Source organism: Tamandua tetradactyla, chromosome 7, assembly GCF_023851605.1.
Source record: "Tamandua tetradactyla isolate mTamTet1 chromosome 7, mTamTet1.pri, whole genome shotgun sequence".
Taxonomy (NCBI): Eukaryota; Metazoa; Chordata; class Mammalia; order Pilosa; family Myrmecophagidae; genus Tamandua; species Tamandua tetradactyla.
Window position 1 is genome coordinate 121,354,959 of NC_135333.1, and position 23,935 is coordinate 121,378,893.

General features: G+C 35.8%; 1 long non-coding RNA gene and 1 pseudogene across 1 annotated transcript in view; one reads left to right on the forward strand and one right to left on the reverse strand.

Moving 5' to 3' along the window:
* LOC143690093 (uncharacterized) overlaps positions 1-23,935 on the reverse strand; it is a 119,633-nt gene that overhangs the window by 29,328 nt on the left and 66,370 nt on the right. The window lies entirely within an intron of this gene.
* LOC143642966 (U6 spliceosomal RNA) lies at positions 20,549-20,645 on the forward strand (annotated as a pseudogene).

Here is a 23,935-nt window from a genome sequence, read left to right on the forward strand (position 1 = left end):
GTGCTGTTACTGGTTATTTAGTAGCTGTTCTGGAGGACAAACTAAATTACACACCTTGCTAAGATGCCATCTTGGCACTGTCTTTCTCCACAGTACCTACATGCTGAATCTTAAATTCATTTCTAGGTTTTAAAATTCAAACCCTATGCAGGTAATAACTATGCAATATTGGCTGTTATATACATCGATGGTTGTACTTGATCTGGAAAAAAAAGGGAATGAATAACAACTATCCTGAAATATTCCAAAATCCAAATTAAATCTGTATAATTCTATGAGACACAAATACAACTTATGTTTGAGATTTTTGAGAAATACATTTTAACATATGCAGATCTTGTAATACCAGTATTCATCTCGTAATATTTTGCCATGAATTATCTGTGTGTGTTTCTTTGCACATGTCCTTCCGTTCTCTGGTATTCCTTGCTTTATATTTCACATATCATGTTTTGAATAATCACTAATGTTCTTCTAGCTTCTCTTGAGAGATCATTCTCTCTTTTATGCTATACTTTTTATTCATTATGTATCTCAAAACCCTCGTCAAAAAGCATATTTGTTTAATTAGAAATTCAAAGGGTAAATGATGGCACTTTATTGTTTTGCATTTAATTTCTAATTTAGCAACTCCTTTGTTCCCTTTCCTTTTACCATAACTTACGTTTCTTCATAGCATGTAGAAATAACAATTATTCTAGGATTAATTATCTGTTTGAAATATGGGAATATCAGGTCAGTGAAAACAGGGGCTTTAATTTGTTCACCCCTCTATTCACAGAGCCTAACACTCTGTCTGGTATATAGTACTGCTCAATTATAGATAATAACAAATACCAACTTTAGAATTATATCTTTGTAATTTGCTTTAGTATTTGTTTATTTTATCACCCTCCCCACCCTCCTTTTATTGCACAGGCAGGCACCAGGAATTGAACCTGGGTCTCTGTTATCAACCCTTTTAAATATACTTTGTCAGAAGTGTTTCTGAATACCCTCTGTTTGTTCATGGTAAACAAAAGGCACATATTCTATTCATAAGGGTAATGCTGTTTGTGTTTAAATGAGGTTACAGATATTTCATTTTACTTAATTTTTCAACTCAATCTAATAATATTTTGTTTAGTTTAATTGCAGTGTTTAATAATTATTACATTTTGTTTTTCAGAGTTTAACCTGAAATATATATATATATCCACCTCTGTGTCTATGCATCTATCAATTTTGTATCTATATCTGCAATTATATTTTACTTTAAAAAATCCTTTTTTCCAGTCAGGCCTCTGTATTTTCTCTTCTTTTCTATGACGATTTTTCCCCCAGGGGTAATATTATCTTCCATATTTTGAACTCTCTATTGTTTCCACATCTTTAAATTTTCTTCTGGCATTTCCTGAATTTTCAGGGAGTTTTCATTTTAATCCTCTCATCACTGCTTTAATTTGCTACAACATCAAATTTAGTGGACTCTTAAAGATCTGACTTGTAATTCTATTTTACTTCTTTTTCTTTTGCAAATGTTTATTATACAAGCATCCTTCTTTTATGCCATTTCTTATAATCTTGCTTCCTGTTCATTCTCATTATTGGCATAATCAGCTTGTACTTTTCTGTTTATATTTCCCTTTTAATAAAACCACTTTTTTTACAGTATTGAACTTCCCAAGCCAGCTCTGAAACTTATTTCTGAATATGCTACTTTTTTTTCATTTCCTTTCTTGTTCTCTTTCTTTCTCTCTTTTTAATTTAGTGAGTTGGGTTGTGTTCTTTTTTTCTTCCTTCATATTTCCTTTGCATTATTTTCTATATGAAAATTTTTCTCCTTGTTTTTCATCCTTTCCTCTTTATTACAACCAAATCTTCTGTAATGTTATGTACTTACTTGGCACACAGCACTTTACTGCTCCCATTATTATTTTTCCTCTGTGATATACTCCAGTAAAACGTTGACGAATTATCTAATTCTCTTAACTAAAGAACTCAACAAAATATTAGAAATATTAAGATTTTGCCTAAAAGGCTTGTATATTTGTAGTGTCATATCAAAATCCATGGAATTGCCACTTTTGTGTTAGCAGTATGTATCGAATTGCCACTTTTGTGTTAGCAGTATGTGTCTATTAGAGATATATATTATGTACAAAAACATCACAAGACTATTTCACAAATTAAAAGTTATGAGGATAGAGATATATTAAGAACAAAGCAAAATAAAATAATACCCTAGTCTCTGAATCTGTGGTCAGAGAATGATGAAGATTCAGCCCTCTTTCTCCCATTTTCAGATGTACTCAATTTCTTGAGTAATTACTTCATAGGCTTGGTACTGATGATAATTATTTTCATTTCCTTCCTTTTTAATATTTATTTTCTAAATAAAACTCTACTTTCCTTTATTAGTGAAGGCCGTTTAGGGATCTTGTGTTGATTCTTTGCAATTTTCATGGTGGTGAAAGTTTTCATTATAAACTCTTTCCGGAAGTATTTTATAACCATGGAACTGGAGACTTCAGAGGACACTTTTATACAATTTCCTTTTTAAATCCATAATATGCCAGCTCCATCTTCCTAGGCAGATCAGTATTCACATCTCCATCTTTCCATTCTCCAAAAGTTACTCTAAAATTCTTTTTGATGATGGCCTTATTTTTATTGTCTTCTTCAATTTGTATAAACTTTCCATCATTTACAAATACTTTACCATGGATTTTCACGTGAATAATTAATCTACTATATATAATTTTTCAAATTTAACTAAAGGCTCCAACATTGCTATTTCTGCAGACACTCTCCCTCTTACTTAAAGTAGGAATCTAAAAGAAAGCAGCACATTAAAGGGGTGAGATTATATTTCTATGCATTTTGATTGCTATCATGAACCTCTAAATGTCCAAGTCTACATTTCTCTTGCATGCAAGAGATTGTAAAGGCCATGCTCAAGTAGGGAGATGATAGTTATGGAAATAATACACTTCTTATTTTACAAGAAAGAGCATAATATTAATTATTCACCAGAGAGGAATTTAAAGATAATCAGAAACAATATGAACCTATGAAGTTTAAATACATGTATATTACAAAAATGTGCTAATAAGTTGGATTGTTTTCCAATAAAATTTATTTTTAAAATAATTAAAATTATCAAAACACTTAAATTCCTAGGATTCCTTACTGATTTAAAATTAACTAGTTTCTTACTGTCACTTTTGCAAACAGAAATCTTTGATACCTAATAAACGTAAACAAACATATTAAACAAAATGACAGTAAATCTGGTGAGCAGCATCATATGTAACATTGCATGAGAGTATCAAACCCAGTTTGATATTAATGAAAACAGCAAAAACCCTAAATCCACATTCTCCATAGGTAAACTTCCACGAACACAGCATTTATGCAGGGAAAATCTTCTAAAAGCAAATCTTTTATTTGCTTCAGCACAGAATCGAGTGATGCATTTACACATTGAACGAATGTTTACTAACACTAAGGTCAGGGCTTTAGGATCTGAGAATGTAGGGTTGAACCTGAATGCAAAGAAAATGCTGTATGAATTATAAAAGAAAAAATTCCACATATCATGTTTGTACTATATTCGTTATAGGCCAAACCCTTGATGAAATGATTGAAATGCCTCTTTCCTGTTTCTAAATATTGTCATAGTTTGAAATGAGATACAAATTACATAGAGTAAAAATTCCCACTTTAAGGATGCAGTATAATGAATTTGCTCAGACATGTATGTATCGTACATATCATAAATGCATATCTATGTAACCAGAAAAAAGTGGGTGACCTGATAATTTATAATTGATATATGAAAATAAATATATTAATCAAGAAATGGAATAAGGTATATAATGAGATTTAATAAACAATCTACTAGTTTGGTTCTCTATATATTACTGTAATGAACAAAAGATTGTATGTAGAATATACCTTTTCATTATTCTTTTATTTTTCTGGGATGAAGCTTTATTGAACAGTTCAAGCACATATATTTCACTCGAATGAAGAAGTATGGGGATTTTTCTCCCGGGATAACACCAGGGTCAGAACAGGAAAAAAATCTCACCAAAGCTAGAAAACACTGAGGAATGAGCACTACACTTACAGTGGAACATTTTTAATTAGGCAGCCTTGGGAAAATTACTGAGATGACTAAGAACAGTAACCAGAACTTTAAGGGACTCCATTTGAGTTTCTAGAGAAGAGAGCTGGCAGACACATCACTCCCTTTCTTATGCAAGGACAAAAACTGGGCAAACTGCAAATTAATGACTTTTCCTAAAAGCATGCTGCAATTAAGATTGCATTGAATCTTTTTTTTTCTTTCCTGTGTTCATTTTATTTCTTTTTCTGTTGTCTTTTTATTTCTTTTTCTGAATTAATGCAAATGTTCTAAGAAATGATGAATATGCAACTATGATCATATTGTGAATTACTGATTATGTATGTTGTTTTATTTTGTTTCTTTATTTTTTAATTAATAAAAAAATTTTTAAAAAAAGATTGCATTGAAGATGACTAACAGTTAAATTGAGAGAGACACAGGTGCCAGCAGGAAGAAACAGTCATCACATTGTTGCTTATCTGTAGCAAAAAAGCATCCTTAAACACTTTATAAACCTGTAAAAATATTCAGAATTCAGTCAGAGATTTTATTGAATTGCTAAATGCTGAATGTGGGAGATCAGGAGAGTGGGAAACCTCTAGGGGTCCAGAGAAAGGAATCTGGGCTCCTACAACAAACTTGAGGCACAGCCCAACACCTAGCTAGAATAAAGCAAAAGTCCGCACTGAAGTTCTACCAGAAGGAAAGGCATTTTCAACCTCAAGCATAATAAAAAAAAAAATTACCTCAGAGTCAATTGTCATCAACAATTCGAGATTCTTTCAATAAAAACTAATGAGACATACTTAAAGTAGAGATATACCAGTCCAAATAACCAAGCAATCATCAGAACTGGAACCTGGTAGGACAGACATTTTGAACGAATCAGACAGGGAAACTAAAACTGAAATAACCATGATTAATATGGAAAAGGTTAATGGAGAAGGCATATAATATACACAATTTTATAAGTATAATTTATTAATATGTAAAAGACAAATGGTGGCGGTAGATTGTATACACAGTTGAATGATTATAATTTCAGTAGAGAATTGAAAACTGTAAGAAAGACTAAAATGGAAATGCTAGAAATAGAAAAAACTCTCACATGAATAGTAATGAAAAAATAGTATACTTAGTCTACTAACATTTGCACAGGGCATGTTAGTAGACTAAAGTCAAGGAAGATACAGGGAGCTTGAAGTCAGATCAAAAGATGTCTCCAACTCTAATTCCATATCACCTAATTCATTTTAAGTTTTCTCCACATTTTGTTCACTAACCTCCAATTCCAGCAGTGAGGAACATGGCTTCCACCAACCAACATCCTTTTGTTTTTATTTTTTCAATTCCAGCATGCATGTATAGTGGTTTTAGACATGCTATCTTATAACTCTGTGGGAATCAACTTTACCACTTACACTACAGTACTCAAGTAATGTTCTTTTTATCCTTACCCTTACAATCTGCAATCATCTCCAATATTACTTTGTCAGTCACTTTTTACCCTATCCTTTTCAGTTAGGTTATACTAGAGTATAGTAATACATTTAGATCATTTTCTAACAGTCTGCATTCCATTCTGACCCCCACATCTTATAAATGATATTTAAATTTTGTTTATATTAAATTTCACTGTTTGTATGGTAAAGTTCTATGAATTTTGACCGATGCGTAATGTCATATATCCACAAATACAACGTCACACAGAATAGTTTCACCACTCCAAAAAAAAACATTTTTCACCAATTCAGTTACTCCTCTTTCCCAAACCACTGATGACTGCTGGTCTTTTTAATGTCTTTGTAATTTTGCATTTCCCAGGTGTCAGTGTATGTAAGCCTTCAGTCTGTCTTCTGTTACCTAGAAATATGCATGTAGGATTCCTCCGCATTGTGGTTGGATTGAGATTTACATTTTTAATCACTATAGAATATTCCACTGTTGCTCCAGAGATTTATTTTTTGTTTATAATGTATTCATCTATTGAGGGACATGTGGGTTGCTACCAGTTTAAGTGATTGTAAATTAAGCATTACTGAGAAAATTCACCTGCAAGTTTTTGTGCGGTCTGAAAAAATTACAATCTTATAATTTAAATTTTGATAAAAGTATCTAAAATGCTATACAGACTCATTTTATGGATTATAAACTTGATTGTTGATGTCTGGTATTCACTCTTCTCTGTGGAATACAAACATTTTATTGAAAATACACATTTTATAGTTGCATAGGGATGTGGTAAGCTCACGGGAAATTAGAAGATATTTCAATTTGAACTATTTTCAATTGAAATGTGCATAGACTTTAGTACAATAAATATTATTTTTTGGAGAAAGATGATTTTTCATGACATTTTATAAGTAATGTCACTATGCCACAGGGCAAATGGTAAATGTCAACAAATATATTTTGCAGGTTATGCATTCCACATGAGCTTTTATTAGAAATGGAAACCCATTGCTTTGGATTTAAATATGTTGTTTATTTTGGCTCCGTGAAAAATTTTATGGCCTTAAACAAATAGTTTTACTGCTGTTACTTTCTTTTTTTATACATTTTTATTGAGAAATCTTCACCCACATACATTCTATATATGTTGTACAATCAGTGGCTCACAATAGCACCACATAGTTTTGTATTCATCACCATAATTATTTTTTAATATATTTGCATCACTCAAAAAAAAGAAAAAGAAAAATCTCATACATATCATACACCTTACCCCTCTCTTCTCATTGACCACTATATTTCCATCTACCCAATTTATTTTACTCTTTATCCTCCCTATTATTTGTTTATTTTTATCCATATTTTTTTACTTACCTGTTGATACCCTGAATACTAGGAGCATCAGACACAAGGTGTTTACAATCACACAATCACAATCATCCTTGAGAATCTGTGCTACTGGAAATACTTTGAAGCAATAGACTAGCCAGCCCAAAAGATGGGTTCATAAGGTTGAGTTAATGGAAAATTTAGGGAAGAAAATGGACTGATTCAAATCCGCAATTCAAAAAGTGTGGCAGATGAATTTAATGACAGTCTGGGATTACCACATTATTTGTAGAAACATAGTATTTCACATTACAAAATGTCATTCTTCAAATATTCATAAGGAAGATGGTTTTAAGTGTTGGGAAAATGAGGCAAAATAAAATTTGAATTATAACAATAACTAGAAATGTGATGGGAAGAAGATACATATTGGTGGGGTTATTATCAAACAGAAGACATTATTTAGGAATTTCCTGTAGAATTTTACCACTTCAAACTTGTCTACTGTCTGGATTCATGGCTTTTACAATCTGAGATTCCATATTTGTTTTGCAAACCATGATATCATTAGCCAGTTAATTTTGGAGTATCACTTTAACATGTAAAGTATAAATATTTATTAATATTTACCTTTGTGTTTGGTTGTGAGTTTCAAATCTTTGGGCAAAATTATTAGTGAATTCCAAGACTATATTGGTGAACTCTAAAGTATCACTATTTTTTGTTTCCTGGACTTAGGAAGTAACATTTTTGGATCTCAGAAAATGTCACAAAGCATTCACATAAGAGCGACTGACTTCTAAACTAACTTCTACTCTTATTGTGCCTGAGGCACCTTCTTTTTTTTTTTTTTTTTTTTTTTGCATGGGCAGGCATCAGGAACTGAACCTGGGCCTCCTCCCGCATGTCAGGCGAGAACTCTGCCTGCTGAGCCACCATGGCCCACCCCTGAGGCACATCTTTACAAGACTATAATTCAGGTTCCAACTAAAAAATAAAAATAGCTATGAATTAAAGAGGAACATTGTCCATTAGAAGGCAGAGTGCTTACTGATCTGCAGTTGTGTTCTCCTTTATCAATTGCATGGACTATGTATAATTGATGTTCCTCCATATCTGAGGACCTGATAAGTTCAAAACAAAGTGCATAATATCCCAGAATAATTACCATCTTTCTTAGCATACACCTTATTTTATCTGCAGGTTGAAAAAGATGACTTATCCCTTACCCATAGAGGTCTATTTGTTCCCTGATATCTTTTTCAAAGGCCAAATAACATTATTGATATTTTAACTGCAAAGTCATTAATCACTGACAAAACATTACCACCGATATCCAAATCAATTGAAAAAAAAGCAGACAACAGTAAAATTCAGGAGGGACAAGAGGGCCTGGTTTATACAACGAAATATGCTGCAAATGGCATCAAGAAGTTTCATACCCTCTGTACTTCTCTCATTTCCCAAATTGATGAGAGAAGGCACATAAAGGGAATTATAAGATACTGTAGACTCACAAAAAGTTCCTCAGTGAATTCCAAATGTAAAATATATTTACTTCATTCTCTGAGAATGTTATGGGTATCATTTTGCATTTGAATACAGACTCATTGTTCAAAATAGATCAGGTGACATAAAAAAACAACTATATATTGATACTGAAAATTTTCTAAGATACTACTTTACTGTAAAAATGTAAATATGTCATACAGTGGTCAGTAAGTTACATCTATTAGCAGAAGGCAGAGTAATTAAGAACATGTGCTTTGTATTCAGATTAGATTAATTTGAATACAGGTTTTATCTTAGTATGTATGGGGCATTGGACACATTTCTTAATTCCTATCAACATTAGTTGCTTCATTTATAAAATGAAGAGTTTAAAATATGCATATCATGGGAAATTTATAAAGAATAAATTAGATACTCTATTGTGAAATGGTAAATTCAGTACAATCAATTACAATAATTAAGAACAGGCCAAACATTCTATTTGTTGGGGTTAGGTGTCATATAAGGACCAATTATGGACACTTACACTTATTTTGTAAGTTAGGAAGACATGAAACAATAAGTGCATTTAAGTTTAATTTTGAAATGTGTAAAATGTAGAGTAATCAGGGAGTTGAAATTATGAGCAGAAAGATGTCGTCTCAATCAAAGGAATTCTAGATATAGAAAAAACATATTGAAAGGGGTAAGATTCAGGAGCATGTTATGCAAAAAAAATAGGTTTATTACATTAGAATGCCATTTTCCTTTTCTGTGCAGATGGAATCTTCTAAATTATCCTTATGATAAGTGTATATGAGACAATCACTAGCATGAGAATAGCAAGAAATGTCACTGAGGCTAAACTAAAGCCACATATTTCTGTGTGCCTGGAATCTGTGTGAGAGAGCTGAAGGATAGGGCCATAGTCACAATCAAAATGATCAGTGATGTTGTCATTAGAGAAATCCATGAGGACTCCTGGAAGGACTTCCAGAAATGGAGCCAACCAAGGAAGAAAGTCCAACTTGGAGCAGACTCTGCTCCAGGGGTTTACAGATGGCTGCATAGTGGTCATAGGACATGGCTGCTAATAAGAAAACTTTGCTGCTCCAGATAAAATGTATGGAAATAATTGAACTTCAAAACCATTAGAGATAGTTGTATTGTTTTTTTGCTATGCCGATGAGGAGTTTAGGAATACAAGTTCATATCACTGAGATATCTCAAAGGGAAAAGGTTTTCAGAGAAAAGTACATGGATGGTTTAAGTTGGGAATCAAGGAGAGTGAGGGTGATAAGTTTCCTGAGATATTAAAAACATAAGTTATAAATAAAAAAGAGCAGAAGTTACCAGTTTAAATTATTTGTCAACCCCATCCAGAAGAATGTACACTGTATAACATTATATATTTTATCATGGATGTATCTACCTTCTGTAAGATCCAGAAAGAAAATTAAAAGTCACCCTAAACCATACATTTTTAATGGACAATTTTGAAATTGATTCTAAAAGGCCAAATGAGTCAGTACAAAATTGCTTTAAAAATAATATATTCAGGCTAAATAGTGCAATAGATGTCGTTATACATCTTTCCTATTTGATTTCAAATCATATGTTCATTTACTGTACTATACTATTCCTTCTTACTATAATTCTCTATAATTATCATACACAGAGTTACCCTCTTTTTCGATATATATGTTTCCCAGATTTTCCAAGCATCTCATTTTCAAATATTCTGAGCAAGTGTCTCATGATATTTTTACAGGCTGGATGAAAACTATTGTTCATTCAGAAAAATAGTGAGTTTTACTTATTTTTGATTCTCAATATTCTATGGTTGCTTTTGTCAAACCACAAGCCTGGAGGGAGAAAAAACCACCTTCACTTAATTAAGCTTTATTTGTGAACACAATTTGAAAACATATTCATTGGTCATGTATTGTTGTAAGCCAATATTAAGTACTCTTAAAAAGCCTACCATATGTGCTGTGCTGTTAACTAATTAGTTTATAAACCCATTTATTTTCATGTTTTTATTCTGTAAAGGAAATAGATTCGATTTACATTGCCACAATAAGGTAATTCTAAATTATAAGGTGACAATCATTTTCTTTAATTAAAAAATTTTTAGACATTTTCATTGTGAAATATGAAACATATATAAATCTAAAGCAATGAATTTTAAAGTACATTGCAAAAGTATTTATAGAACAGATTTTGTTTGGTATGGGTTACATTTCCATCTTTTTAGGTTTTTTATTCTAGTTGCTCCAAGACACTAGAGGCTAAAAGAAACATCAATATAATTATCCAGCAGTCATCCTTATTTGTTAATTTCTATCTTCTCTGTTATAACTCCTTCTTCTCCTTTGATCCCTCTCCACATCTTTAGGGGTATTTGGGCTATGCCCATTCTAATTTCTTCATGTTGAAAGGACTGACAATAATATGGGATAAGATATGGAACTAGATGATGATGTTGAACTAGGAGACACTGGCCCCTCTGCACTTCAGGTTTTATCTGGCCTAGGAAGCCATCTGGAGGCTGCAGGTTTCTAGGAAGTAATCATAGTGCATGAACCTTTTGTACAATCTCACAGCGAGTCCTCAGTGTTCTTTAGGTTGACAGGAATGGTTTTGATTGGGGTTTGGCAAATCTTGGTAAGTAGCAATATCTAACTGAAGTTTGCAAAATAGTAGCCTCCAGAAAAGCCTCAGGACTCCATTTGAACTTTCTCAGCCACTGCTACATTATTTTGTTACATTTCTTTTCCCTCTTTGTTCAAGAAGGCATTTGTTCTAGTTTGCTAGCTGTCAAAGTGCAACACACCAGAGACCGATTGGCTTTTAATAAAAGGGGATTTATTTCGTTAGTTCTTCAAAGGAAAGGCAGTTAACTTTCAACTGAGGTTCTCTCTTACATGGGAAGGCACAGGGCACTCTCTCCTGGCCTTCTCTCCAGGCCTCGGGTTCCAACAACTTTCCCCGGGGTGATTTCTTTCTGCATCTCCAAAGGCCTGGCCTGAGCTGCAAGTGCTGAGCTGTGAGTGCTGAGATGAGGTATTCTGAACTGCTTGGCTGTGCTACTTTGAGCTCTCTCATTTAAGCACCAGCCAATTAAATCAAACATCATTCATTATAGCAGGTACACCTCTTAGCCTACTGCAGATGTAACGAGCAACAGATGAGGTTCAAGTAACATTGGCTCATGTCCACAGCAACAGAACTAGGTTCTGTTGGTCAACCTGGTCAAGTTGACAACTGAATCTAATTACCACAGCATTGTTGTTCTCACAGTGCTGGGGCCAGCCTTATCCCTAGAATTTATATCCCACATTGCCAGGAGATTTTCACTCCTGGATGTCACGTCCCATGTGGTGGGGGAGAGTAATGATTTTCCATGTAGAGCTGGGCTTAGAGAGAGAGTGAGGCCACATCTGAGAAACAAAATAGATCCTCAGGAAGTTACTCTGAGACACAACTATAGGTAAGCTTAGCTTTCCACTACATAAATAAGCTTTATAAAAGCAATCCTCAAAACCAAGGGCTTGGGCTCTTGACTTGGGAGTCTCTAATCTTTGAAGTAGTGTCAGGGCTTTCCCTGGTCTAAATCTTAATAGTTCCATATATATTTTTTTCTCTAGTCCCTCAAGGGATTTTGCCAATACTTTTCAATTATCTGATCAACATATTGTGGGATGTTTTCTGGACATTATTTTAAGCTATACAGAATTACAAACCCTCATTACCATTCTGCGCCCCAGGTGTTTGGGTTGTTTAAAAGATCTATCAGGACAAGTAGAGTTAGGTTTGGATAAACTAAGCCTCTCTTCCCTTGGTCTCATAGTTTCATACAGTAGGTGAATTTCTGAAATAGACACCATGTCCTCCGTACCCCTGTATTTATTTACCCTAGTCCCTACAGGATAGGTTTCATTCTTATCTTTAATTGCATATGTCAATGCTGACTTTCAAACATGAAGAAGTCCTATGCTGAGACTTAGGTATCATGCAGATATTTTTAATTTGTTCTATAGTATCTTTCATCTCTGGGATATCTGTTATTTTTCTACTTATTCTTTCAAATTCCTCATTAAGCTCTTCTAGTGTCTTCTTGATCTGCTTTATATCATTAGCCAACCCATTGAATTCATTAGGAGAGTTTGTATGAAAATCCTTGATTAGTTGGGCCAAAGTCTGTGTCTCCTTTCGTGTTTTAATTTGGTCATTTGCCTGAGCTTTATCTGCCTGCATCTTCAAATGCTTTGTGATTTTTTGAGGACTTCAAGGCATATACTTATCTTGAGGGGGTTATTTTTCCTTTGAGTTGATTTCCCTCAGTCATGTAAGGGTTTGTATTTGCTTGGATTTGCATTCATGTCCCCTTTGGCAATTAGTTTGTCAGTAATTCCCTGTCAAACCAAGGCTCAGACCCCATGCAAGGGATGTGACTCTACTTGAGGATCTGTTTAAACCTAGGCAGATAGGCAGGTTGGAGATTGCACTTTCTGTTGCCTCCCAGAAGATAGCACTCTTGAGCCACCTCTTTTTCTCAGACCAACTCTCCAGACTGTGGCAGCCAGATGAGATGGATGGAGACCCTGTGCAATTTCAACCAGGTCCGTTGGTCCTGGTGAATGCTGAAAGCCACCAACCATGGAGCTGGGAATGGGCAATGGACCCCTTAATGGAGATTCACCTTGTGGGGTTTGTGGCACTTAGACTCCTAATTGGAATGACTTTGGATTGTAGGACAGGTTATATCAAGTTCCACTATCCACAGCCAACCTGGAAAGATCTGCCAGATAGGTATGGCATAGGGGCAAGTTGAGGGTCATGGAATGTAGAGATCAGCAGGCAGAGGTAAGGGATTTTGCACAGGATGTGGCACAGAGCACAGGGTGTGAAGAGGTGCAGGTTGTGGGGCACGGGGGTTGCAAATTGGGGCATTGGATGAGGTGTAGGGCATGGGGATAAGTTGTGGGGACATGTGGTGGATAGGCAGAGGCAGGATCTGGGCACACGTTGGGTCATGGCAATGCGTTAGTGGGGCACAGCACAGGGTTAGGCATAGGGGGACAGGTTGTTGCACAGGGTGTCGGGAGCATGAGTGTGAGTCATGAGACTAGGGCAAGGCACAGGGGAGGCAGAGGCAGGGTATGGCAGGAGGCAGGTCATGGGCGTGCTGCGGGTGTGTGGGACATGGTGGGCTGGAATGCGGTGAGTGGGAGAGTATGGCATGGGTGTGTGGGTGTGGGGTCATGTGGGAAGACTGGTGTGGGTGCATACTTGCATGGGACATGGGGATTGGGGTGGGGGGCATGATGCATGTGTTGTTGGGGGAGCAGGACATGGTTGTGGTGAAGCGGTGGGGTAGGGGTATGAGTGTGCTCCTGTGCATGGCACAGGTTCCGTAGGTGCAGGTATAGGTGTGTGGGGCATGATGGAGAGGGATACGTACTGAAGTGTGCAGAGCATGGGTACGTATGTGTGTGGGATACAGGGTTTGAGGGAAAGAGTATGAGGATCACAGGGCAGGGTATGGTGTGTGGGGCAGGAGGGCACACATGCATGGGATCTGGATACTGGTGTGCAGGAGCGGGGTTTAGCATGGCACAGGTGCATGGTATATGAAGGGGCAGGGCAAGGACCATGAGGTGCAGGGAGCAGGTGCTCATGTGCATGGGTCTTGGGAGGATGGGATTTGGTTTTATGAGTGCACAGGGAGAGAGAGAGTGTCTAAATTTATTAGATCAGCACCCATTTTCTACACCACTTTCAGCGAGTAGTGTTTCTTTAGTAAATGTAGATATATGTATGATGTTGATTTATATTTTGGGTGTCTGTGAAGCACGTGTTTACAAGAATTCTTTACACCAATGAAGGAATTGTCACTTGTGCCATTGGCCAGACAAGACGGCCAAACCATCAGCAATGGTCCAAGAATCTAAAAAAAATGTGCAGATAGGGCGAATTTTGGCCAAGACATTGTTTCTTGACTTCCTGAAGTCCAGTAAGTTATACGGACTTTTGTGTCCTATCCTTTACCTGGGATATCTTGTCTAAGGAATGAAAAGCAGCAATTATCCACTGGGCTGTATCACATGTCATAGTGGCAACATCATCCATAAACTTTACAAGTCTTTTTGCTGTTGATTCATTTGACTCCAAAGTGTTCATCTGGTTGCAAAATGGTCTGGGAAAAAGGCAACTGCCTATAACACTATAACGTCTTGCAAGTGACTGAGTACTAGGTGAGGGCACAGCCTCTAACAGGTGTGATAATCTAAAAGGCTCATTTGGCTATGTCCTATAGCAAGCAGGCATCAGTGGCTATGCTATGCTGTGCTGTGCTGTGCTATGCTATGCTATGCTATGCTATGCTATGCTATGCTATGCTATGCTATGCTATGCTATACTTCTAAGCAGCTAAGTAGAGAGGGTAACTGTCTTTATACATGTGAATGCCTCTGTTTCCAGAAGGGTCAGCAATCGCCACTGTAATGGCACTGAGAATGGCAGTTTCTTGCATCAGTAACCTAGGACAGTTTATGACTATTGGGAAACTAAATGGGTAGCCAGATGTCTTAGTTTGTCAGGATGCTATGACAAATACCACACAGTGGTTTGGCTTAAACAAAGGAATTTATTGGCTCCTGTTTTCAGAGTACAAAACCATAACATCTGCAAGATTATGCTTTCTCCCAAAATCTGTACTATTTGGGTGCTGGCTTACAGTCCTTGGGGTTCCATGACTTATATTTCTGCCTCCAATCACATGGCACTACCTTCTTGAATCTGCTCTTCTAGTTTCCATTGACTTCCAGCTTCTTGCTACATGGCCTTTTCTAATCCATTACATCTGAATTTCTTCTACTTATACCATAATATAGTAATATAGATAGTGGCCTACGGTTTAGATGCTTCATAAGTTAATTAAAAATACTATCTTCAAGAGATCCTATTTACAGTGATCCACTACTACAGAAATCCAGATTAAGATTTAAAATATACATAATTTAATTCAATGTACATGGCAGTTAAGTGTGCTCCTTCAAAGGTGAAAGTAAAGTGAGTCTAAGAGGCTTTCAAAATAGACACTGAGCACAACACATTACTAAAACTCTAACAGCAGCTTACTTAGGTTCGAATGTAATGAAATATACACAGAATCTATTTTCAGAAACTTCACATGTATTGTGAAATAAATCAAATAAAATATTAATTATTGGAGATACATTCCACACAAAGGGATTGGAAAATACCCTAATATTAAGATGTTTGTAATCCTTAACTTGATCTATAAAGTCAAGGCAATTGAAAATAAATTTCAGCAAGCTCTTTTGAAGATATTAACAAAACAATTCTTAAGTTTATATGGAAGGGAAAATACCTAGAATATCCAATACATTTCTGGAGAATTTAATGCTAGAACTACTCACACTAAATTATTTCAAGAGTTACTTACAGCTACAGTAATTAAGTAAGCCTAGTGTTGTCAAAAATGCACACTAGAATAAAAAACTGATAATAAACCCAAACAAATATAGTCAAAGTATCTTTGTCAATGAAACAAATTCATTTCAATGGGAAAAGAATATTCCTGTCAGCCAATGTAGGATTGGTCATCAATATATAAAATGAAAAAACTAGATACAGACCTTACATGTTTCAAAAAATTATCTCAAAATGTATCATATACCTAAATAGAAAATGCAAAACTATGAAACATCTAAGAGAAAACCTACGTAACTTTGCATTTGGTGAATGAGATTTTAGATACAGCACCAGAAGCATGAAACACGAAAGAAAATTATTGGCCAATTAGACTTGATTAACAACCAATATTATTATCGCTGCCAAAGACACTGCTAAGGGAGTGAAAGGAGAAGCCACAGAAAGACAAAGATATTTTCAAAACATATATAAGATAAATTACTTGAATTAAAAATATACAAAGAATGCTTTTTACTCAAAAGTCAGAAAATCAACAGTATAATTATAAAGTGAACAAAATACTGTACAGACACCACACAAATTTGATATATGATTCCCCCCCAAAAATAAATGTGAAACGATACCTTTCATAATTTGTTTCTAGGGAATTTCAAATTAAAACAACAGAGTTAATCACCGGTACACACTTACTAGAATGTTTGGAAAACAAAACAAAACAAAACGCAAATAAGTCCATACCAAAAGCTGGTGAGAAGAGGGAGCTTACAGAAACTCATTCATTGCTGGTAGCAAAGTAGTTGGCACGAAAATTTTGGAAGACAGTTTAGAGTTTCTCATCGTGGGGTCTGGAAACATTATTCATTCTAAACAGCCTGCTAAGATGTTTCCAGGGGAACATGGTTCAGCATAGCTTGTGTAACCAATGATGTAATAGGCATGTATCTAATCATGTAGCCTATGAGTAAAGTCACTTGTTGAAAAAATGCCCCTTTTGTGTAATTTAGTACATAAGGGACTACTGCTCTGTAGGCAGCAGAGTGGGGCGGAGGGAATGATTAAAGATGACCACTCTACCAGCTGCTCCTGCGCTTTCTTTCAATTCACTACTGGACAGAGCGACCCCTCCTTGGACCAGGACCTGGTATTTTTCAAAATCAGAAATCAGAGAAAATTATTACAGAATTGTGGCAATTAAATCGTGCTATAAATTTTGGTAATGAATTTCATGTTTGCCTAATAGTACAACAGAGTCCTAAAGGCAACGCCTAACATTTTTTTCTTAAAGATTCAATCTATAAATAGTCTCCCATTCTTAAATGCTTTCATGTGAATACATATAATTCTTCTGACTAGAAAACCTACTTATATCACAAAAGACCAAAATTAATTAAGAATCCTGCATCGTGTGCTCATTGTTTTCCATGAGGTGGACAATTTTGAAGAGAAATAAAGAAGAATAGAAAATTAAAGAAAGTCACTTTAAAATTATTTTCCATTTAAAACATTATATATTAACTGCATTGAGAACCAAAGAAAGCCGGAATATGTATTAGCTCTAAAAAGTAATTTTCTCATTTACAGAATAAGGACATGAAAATAAATAGTCTTATTAATAAATTAGTTTACAACATAAGACATATGGTATGTTTTTTAATATAGTTTAACACTGGCTTAAAACAAATGGTATGTGACCTATATATGTCTTCAAATTGTTTTCATGCTTAAACCTCTTGCATAACTATGTCTGAATTAAGTGAAGGTGTATCTTGAACCCGAGGTGTGCTGTTTAATGAAAGCAACCACAGAATATTGAGACCTAAGAATAAGCAATACCACATTTTTCTGAAAGCAGTGGTTTTCAGCAACCCAATGCATATTGTGAGGCAACTGCTCAGGATATTTGAAAATGAGACACCTGTAAAATCTGGCCTACACTGATATTCAAGAAAAATGCAACTCTTTATATGCTAACTGCAGAGTTATAGTTTCAAAAATATGTTAAATCAACATGTGGATTGAAAACAAGTGTATAATGGCTTATCTTTTGCACTGTTCAGCCTGTGTATATTATGGTAAAGCAATTTTTTACTTACTCATATGACCTTTCAAATATACTTTTAAGATAGTCCATTTAAAAACTTCTGATTTAGGGTGACTTTTTTATTATTTTCTTTCTAGCTCATACAAAAGTACAGATAAAGCCATGAAAAACTATACAGGGCTGTACACCAATGTACAGATAATCCAAATTGGCAAATTGTGCTATTTATTTTTCTATTTACAACCTATGTTTTTAGTATGATAGGAAACTTAATAGGAAACAGTCATCATCCTCACTCTCTCTGATTCCCACCTTAAAACACCCATGTACTTTTTTTCTGAGGAGTTTTCCCCTTTTAGAAATTTCAATGACATCAACTTGTATTCATGAATTCCTCATCAGCATAGCAAGAAAGGACAATACCAGCAGAGTCTGCACCAAGTTGGACTTTCTTTCTTGGTTGTCTTCATTTCTGGAAGCCCTTTTAGGGGTCATCATGGATCTCTGCAATGACAATATCATTGATCATTTTGTATGTGACTATGGCCCTGTCCTTCAGCTCTCTCACACAGAGAGCAGACATGCATAAATCTTGCCCCCTCCTAAACCCCTTCATTTACATGCTGAGAAACAAGCAAGTCAAACAAGCCTTCAGAGACAATGTAAGAAAGATGCTTTCTTTCCTATCAAGTAATTCTATTGTCTTCAAAAAATGAAAGAAGTTGAACACCTATTTTGGTCTATGATGACCAGTCATCATAAATTTACCTCTCCTTATACTCCCTCCAACCAGGTGTTATGAATTCTGTAAAATATTTTTACCTAACGTGTTCTTGAATTGTACAAATTTTCTATAGTTTATTCTAGATCTAGATTCCCTTGATTGATTCATCTTTCTGCTCATAATTTCAAGTCTCTGATTAATCTACATTTCACACATTTCAAAATGAAGCTCAAATGTCTTTATTTTGTCATGTCTACCTAAGTTGGAAAAATAAATTAAGTGTCCAGAATTGGTCTTTACACTTCACTTAACCCCAATAAATAGACTGTTTTGCCTATTCTTAGTAATTGTGAATTGACTGTACTGAATTTACCATTTTAGAATAGAGAATACCCTTTAATCTTTTGAAATTTTCCATGAGGTAGATACTTTTAGACTCTGCATTTTATAAATGAGACAACTAATGTTGATGAGGATTAATAAATGTGTCCTAAGTCACAGAAACAGTAAAATAAAGCCTGTAGTAAAGTAAATATAATCTGATTCTAGAGCACATGTTCTCAATTGCTGCTGCCTTCTGATATTAAATGTAACTTACTGACTTCTGCATCCACATTTGCAATTTTTCAGTAACATATTAGAGATTTTTCAGTACGAATATACAGTTGTTTTTTTATATCATCTTATTTATCTTAAACAATGAGCTTGTGTTCAAATGCAAAAAGATACCCAAAAATTTCATACGGAATTAAGTCAGTATATTCAATATTTGGAATTCACTGAGGAACATTTTGTGAGTCTGAAGCATCTTATAATTCCCTTTGGGTGCTTTGTCTCATGTAATTGAGAAAGGAGAGAGGAAGAGAGGCTATGAAGCTCATTGATGTCATTCATGACATATTTCTTTATATAAACCAGGGCCTTTTGCCACTTCTGAATTTTCTGGTTACTCTCTATTTCAAATGTTTTGGATAGCTGTGGTAATGTTTTTTTCTGTAATTAATTGAACGACTGTTAAATATCACTAATAAGTTATTTGGCCTTTAATTAAAGTCATCAAGGAACAAGAAGACTTACTAGGGATAAGGCAGCATTTTTCCAACATACAGATTAAATAATGTGTATGCTAAGAAAGATGATAATAATTCTGGGTATTGTGCACTTTGTTTTGAACTTATCATGTCCTCAGGTGTACAGGAACATCAGCTATACCTAGTCCATGCAATTGATAAAGAAGAGCACAACTGCAGATCAGTAGGCACTCTGCCTTCAAATGGGCAATCTTCTGCTGTGGTCCACAGCTATTTTACTTTTTTAGTTGTAACCTGAAGTACAGTCTTGAAAAGGTCTACTTCAGGCACAATAGTGTTGATGCTAGTAGCTCTTATGGGGTGAGTGCTTTGTGCCATTTTCTTAAAATTCAAAAACGTTAGTTCCTAGATTCACGAAACAAAAAAAATGACATTTTAGAGTTCAGCAATATACTCTTGGACTTCATTAATAATTTTGCTCACCAGATTTGAAACTCATAACCTACCACAAAGGTAAATATTTATATTATACATATGTTTAAATTGATACTTCAAAATTAACTTGCCCGTGATGTCATGGTTTGCAAAACAAATATGGGACCCCAGATTTTAAAGGCTATGAATCCAGATAGTAGACAAGTTTGAAATGGCAAAATTCTACAATAAATTCCTAAATAATATCTTCTGTTTGATATTAACCTCTCCAATATGCATGTTCTTCCCATCATATTATTATAGTTATTGTTGCAATTCAAATTATACTTTTGCTTTATTTTCCTGATACTTAGGACCATCTTCTTTATGATTATTTCAAGAATGACGTTTTTCCAACTGAAATGCAATGTTTCCTTAAATAATGTGGTGACCTCAGATTGTCATTAAAATCCTCTGACATGTCACTTGTGCAGCACATATGCTAAAATCGGAACGATACAGGGAAGATTAGCATGGCCCCTGCGCAAGGATGACACACAAATTCGTGAAGCATTCCATAATTGTTTAAAAAGAAAGGAAAAAAAAATCCTCTGCCATGCTTTTCAAATTCTCTAAATTTAGAATCAGTGTTTTTTCTTCCCACTATTTACCATAACTCAGACTTGTGAACCCACCATTTAGACTGACTTGTCTTATACCTCAGGGTATTTCCAAAGAAACAAACTCCATATTTGCCAGTGAATTTCAAATTTATAAGTTTGCTCAAAATATTCTCTAATAGTTTATTCTATAACTCACTGCTGATTGCTGTTTAATTATAGTGTACATGTTTTTCAAATTCTGTGACATTTTCATTGTCTCCAAAGTAAATATGAATTAACTATAGTATTTGGGTAACATGCTGGCATTCCTATCCTTCCCTGCATGGATAGAATTGTAGTAAATAAGCGGCACATTTTTTCATATATGCAAAAGTGTTCTTGAGCGCCACACTGAGTTCAAGTATTAAAAATAATTATAAAAAATAAGATAAAGTATAATGGCAATGTGTCTACAAAAATGTGTCTATGGAGCATATTAAGAGTGTGTTCTTGAGAAAGAGTATTGTAGCCCGAAAGTGCTAAGTCCATATTGAGGATAGAACTGGAAACAATAACTTCATTTAAGACCCAAATTTTACCTCATGAAAAGTGCATAATTTTTTACCTACATTATATTGAAAATGAAAATACTTGCACTGAGCACTGAGATGTATTTATTCATTATGTAGCAATCCATTAATTTGACTGTTGAAAAAATCCTCTCAGTTTTTGTGTAAGATACAATTATTTATCAATCTCCTGCCTAAAAAACTAGATAGTTCAAAACAATAGGCATTTAAATAGCATGTTCAAGGTCAGAGAAATTTAAATCTATAGGACATACAGATAAGGTAAAGCACTTTAATTCAAACCTTATAATCAACACCTAGCTCTTTCAGTGAATATTGCTTACATTTGTGTTGATCATTCTGAATGATGAAAAAGCTTATAAGATTCATCTCACAGATGCATAGTTGGTCTCTTTCACTAGGCTCTAAGCTAACTATAAACACAATTGAAATCTCAGATTACTCTGCATTCTTATTGCCTACCAGACGGAATTTAACCCAGTATTTCATTGGAATTAGATTGGAAATATATATATATATGCTCATTTGCTATTAATGCATTCAACATTTACCTTATTAACCATATTGATGCAATGTTTTCTATGTAATTGAAGTGCCACATTTCCAATACAGCCAGTGCACTGGTTGCTTTTTTATTTACCGAAATATTTCTATTCCAAGTGTTCAATAGCTACCATTCTGAGCCTGTCAAACCTAATCACTGTTAGGTGTTAACAGTTTAGGGTAAATAAAGAAGAACTTGATTATGTGTCTTTCAGTCTGAGAGGTTATGAATAATTTATAAAATATCACTTGCTCCTGCAAATGGCTTGCTGATCAATCCAGAGTTTTTCTCAATCTGTAGATTATTTTTGAAAGACAATGTGTAGACGCCCCGCAGCTGCCGACCCGCCCGCCCTCCTTCTCCCCCCTCCTCCCCCTCCTGCTCCGGCCGCTCTCCAACCACCACGGTGCCCTCTTCCCCCGCCTTCACCGGCTCCTCCACCACCAGCCTCTACAGCCTTGCCGCCCTCACCTTTCCTCCTCCAGAACAGCTACTGGGGGAGTGGAGACAATACAGAGCAGCTCCCGGAGCCACGAGGGAGATCAAAGGGACGGCGTACCCCATCCTGGAACGGCTGACTATCTGGGAGAACCAGCTCCGGTGAGATCACCAAGGGGCACGGGCTTTCCTGGGTGGGACGGCAAGCGACCGGAGTCCCTCCCTTCCACCTTCCCAGGCCAGCTGGTAGAATTGGACAGGCGGTCCCCTTAGGCCGCGGCGGCTGGTGCCCCCACCACACGAGGCCCCCCGGAACAACTGAGGTAGTTGGGTCGGAAATCCCCAAACGGCGGAGAACAGTGACCGGGGGATCCCTTCCAAACACGTGACTCCCCCGTCGGCTGGGAATAGTGCACTCTCCCGGGCTGCGACAGCTGGTGCCCTCCCGCCACGCTTGGTGCCCCGGGCCGACTAGCTAATTCGGCCGGACGCTCTCTCGTGCTGCGGCGGCCGGCGACCCTCCCGGCATTCGGAACCCCGGGCCGGCTGGCATTCTTCCAAGACGCTTCGGCTGCCGAACCTCCCCTACGGCGAGAATTTTCCAGAGTTAAAGGACCCACAGCAACTTTAACTGGTGGAACCCGTAGACAAACGTGTGCCACGAGCGCCACCTACTGGGCAGGATAAGAAAAACAGAACCCAGAGATTGCACAGAAAAATCTTTCAACCTGTGGGGCCGAACACCCAGGGAAATCTGACTAAATGCCCAGACACCAGCAGAAGATAACGGATCACGCTCAGAAAATTGAACATATGGCCCAGTCAAACGAAGAAACCAATAGTTCAAATGAGATACAGGAGCTGAAACAACTAATGCTGAATATACGAACAGAAATGGAAAACCTCTTCAAAAACGAAATCGATAAATTGAGGGAGGACATGAAGAAGACATGGGCTGAACATAAAGAAGAAATAGAAAAACTGAAAAAACAAATCACAGAACTTATGGAAGTGAAAGATAAAGTAGAAAAGATGGAAAAAACAATGGATACCTACAACGACAGATTTAAAGAAACAGAAGATCGAATTAGTGATTTGGAGGATGAAACATCTGAATTCCAAAAAGAAACAGAAACTATCCGGAAAAGAATGGAAAAATTTGAACAAGGTATCAGGGAACTCAAGGACAATGCGAACCGTACAAATATACGTGTAGTGGGTATCCCAGAAGGAGAAGAGAAGGGAAAAGGAGGAGAAAAACTAATGGAAGAAATTATCACTGAAAATTTCCCAACTCTTATGAAAGACTTAAAATTACAGATCCAAGAAGTGCAGCGCACCCCAAAGAGATTAGACACAAATAGGCGTTCCCCAAGACACTTACTAGTTAGAATGTCAGAGGCCAAAGAGAAAGAGAGGATCTTGAAAGCAGCGAGAGAAAAACAATCCGTCACATACAAGGGAAACCCAATAAGACTATGTGTAGATTTCTCAGCAGAAACCATGGAAGCTAGAAGACAGTGGGATGATATATTTAAATTACTAAAAGAGAAAAACTGCCAGCCAAGACTCCTATATCCAGCAAAATTGTCCTTCAAAAATGAGGGAGAAATTAAAACATTCTCAGACAAAAAGTCACTAAGAGAATTTGTGACCAAGAGACCAGCTCTGCAAGAAATACTAAAGGAAGCACTAGAGTCA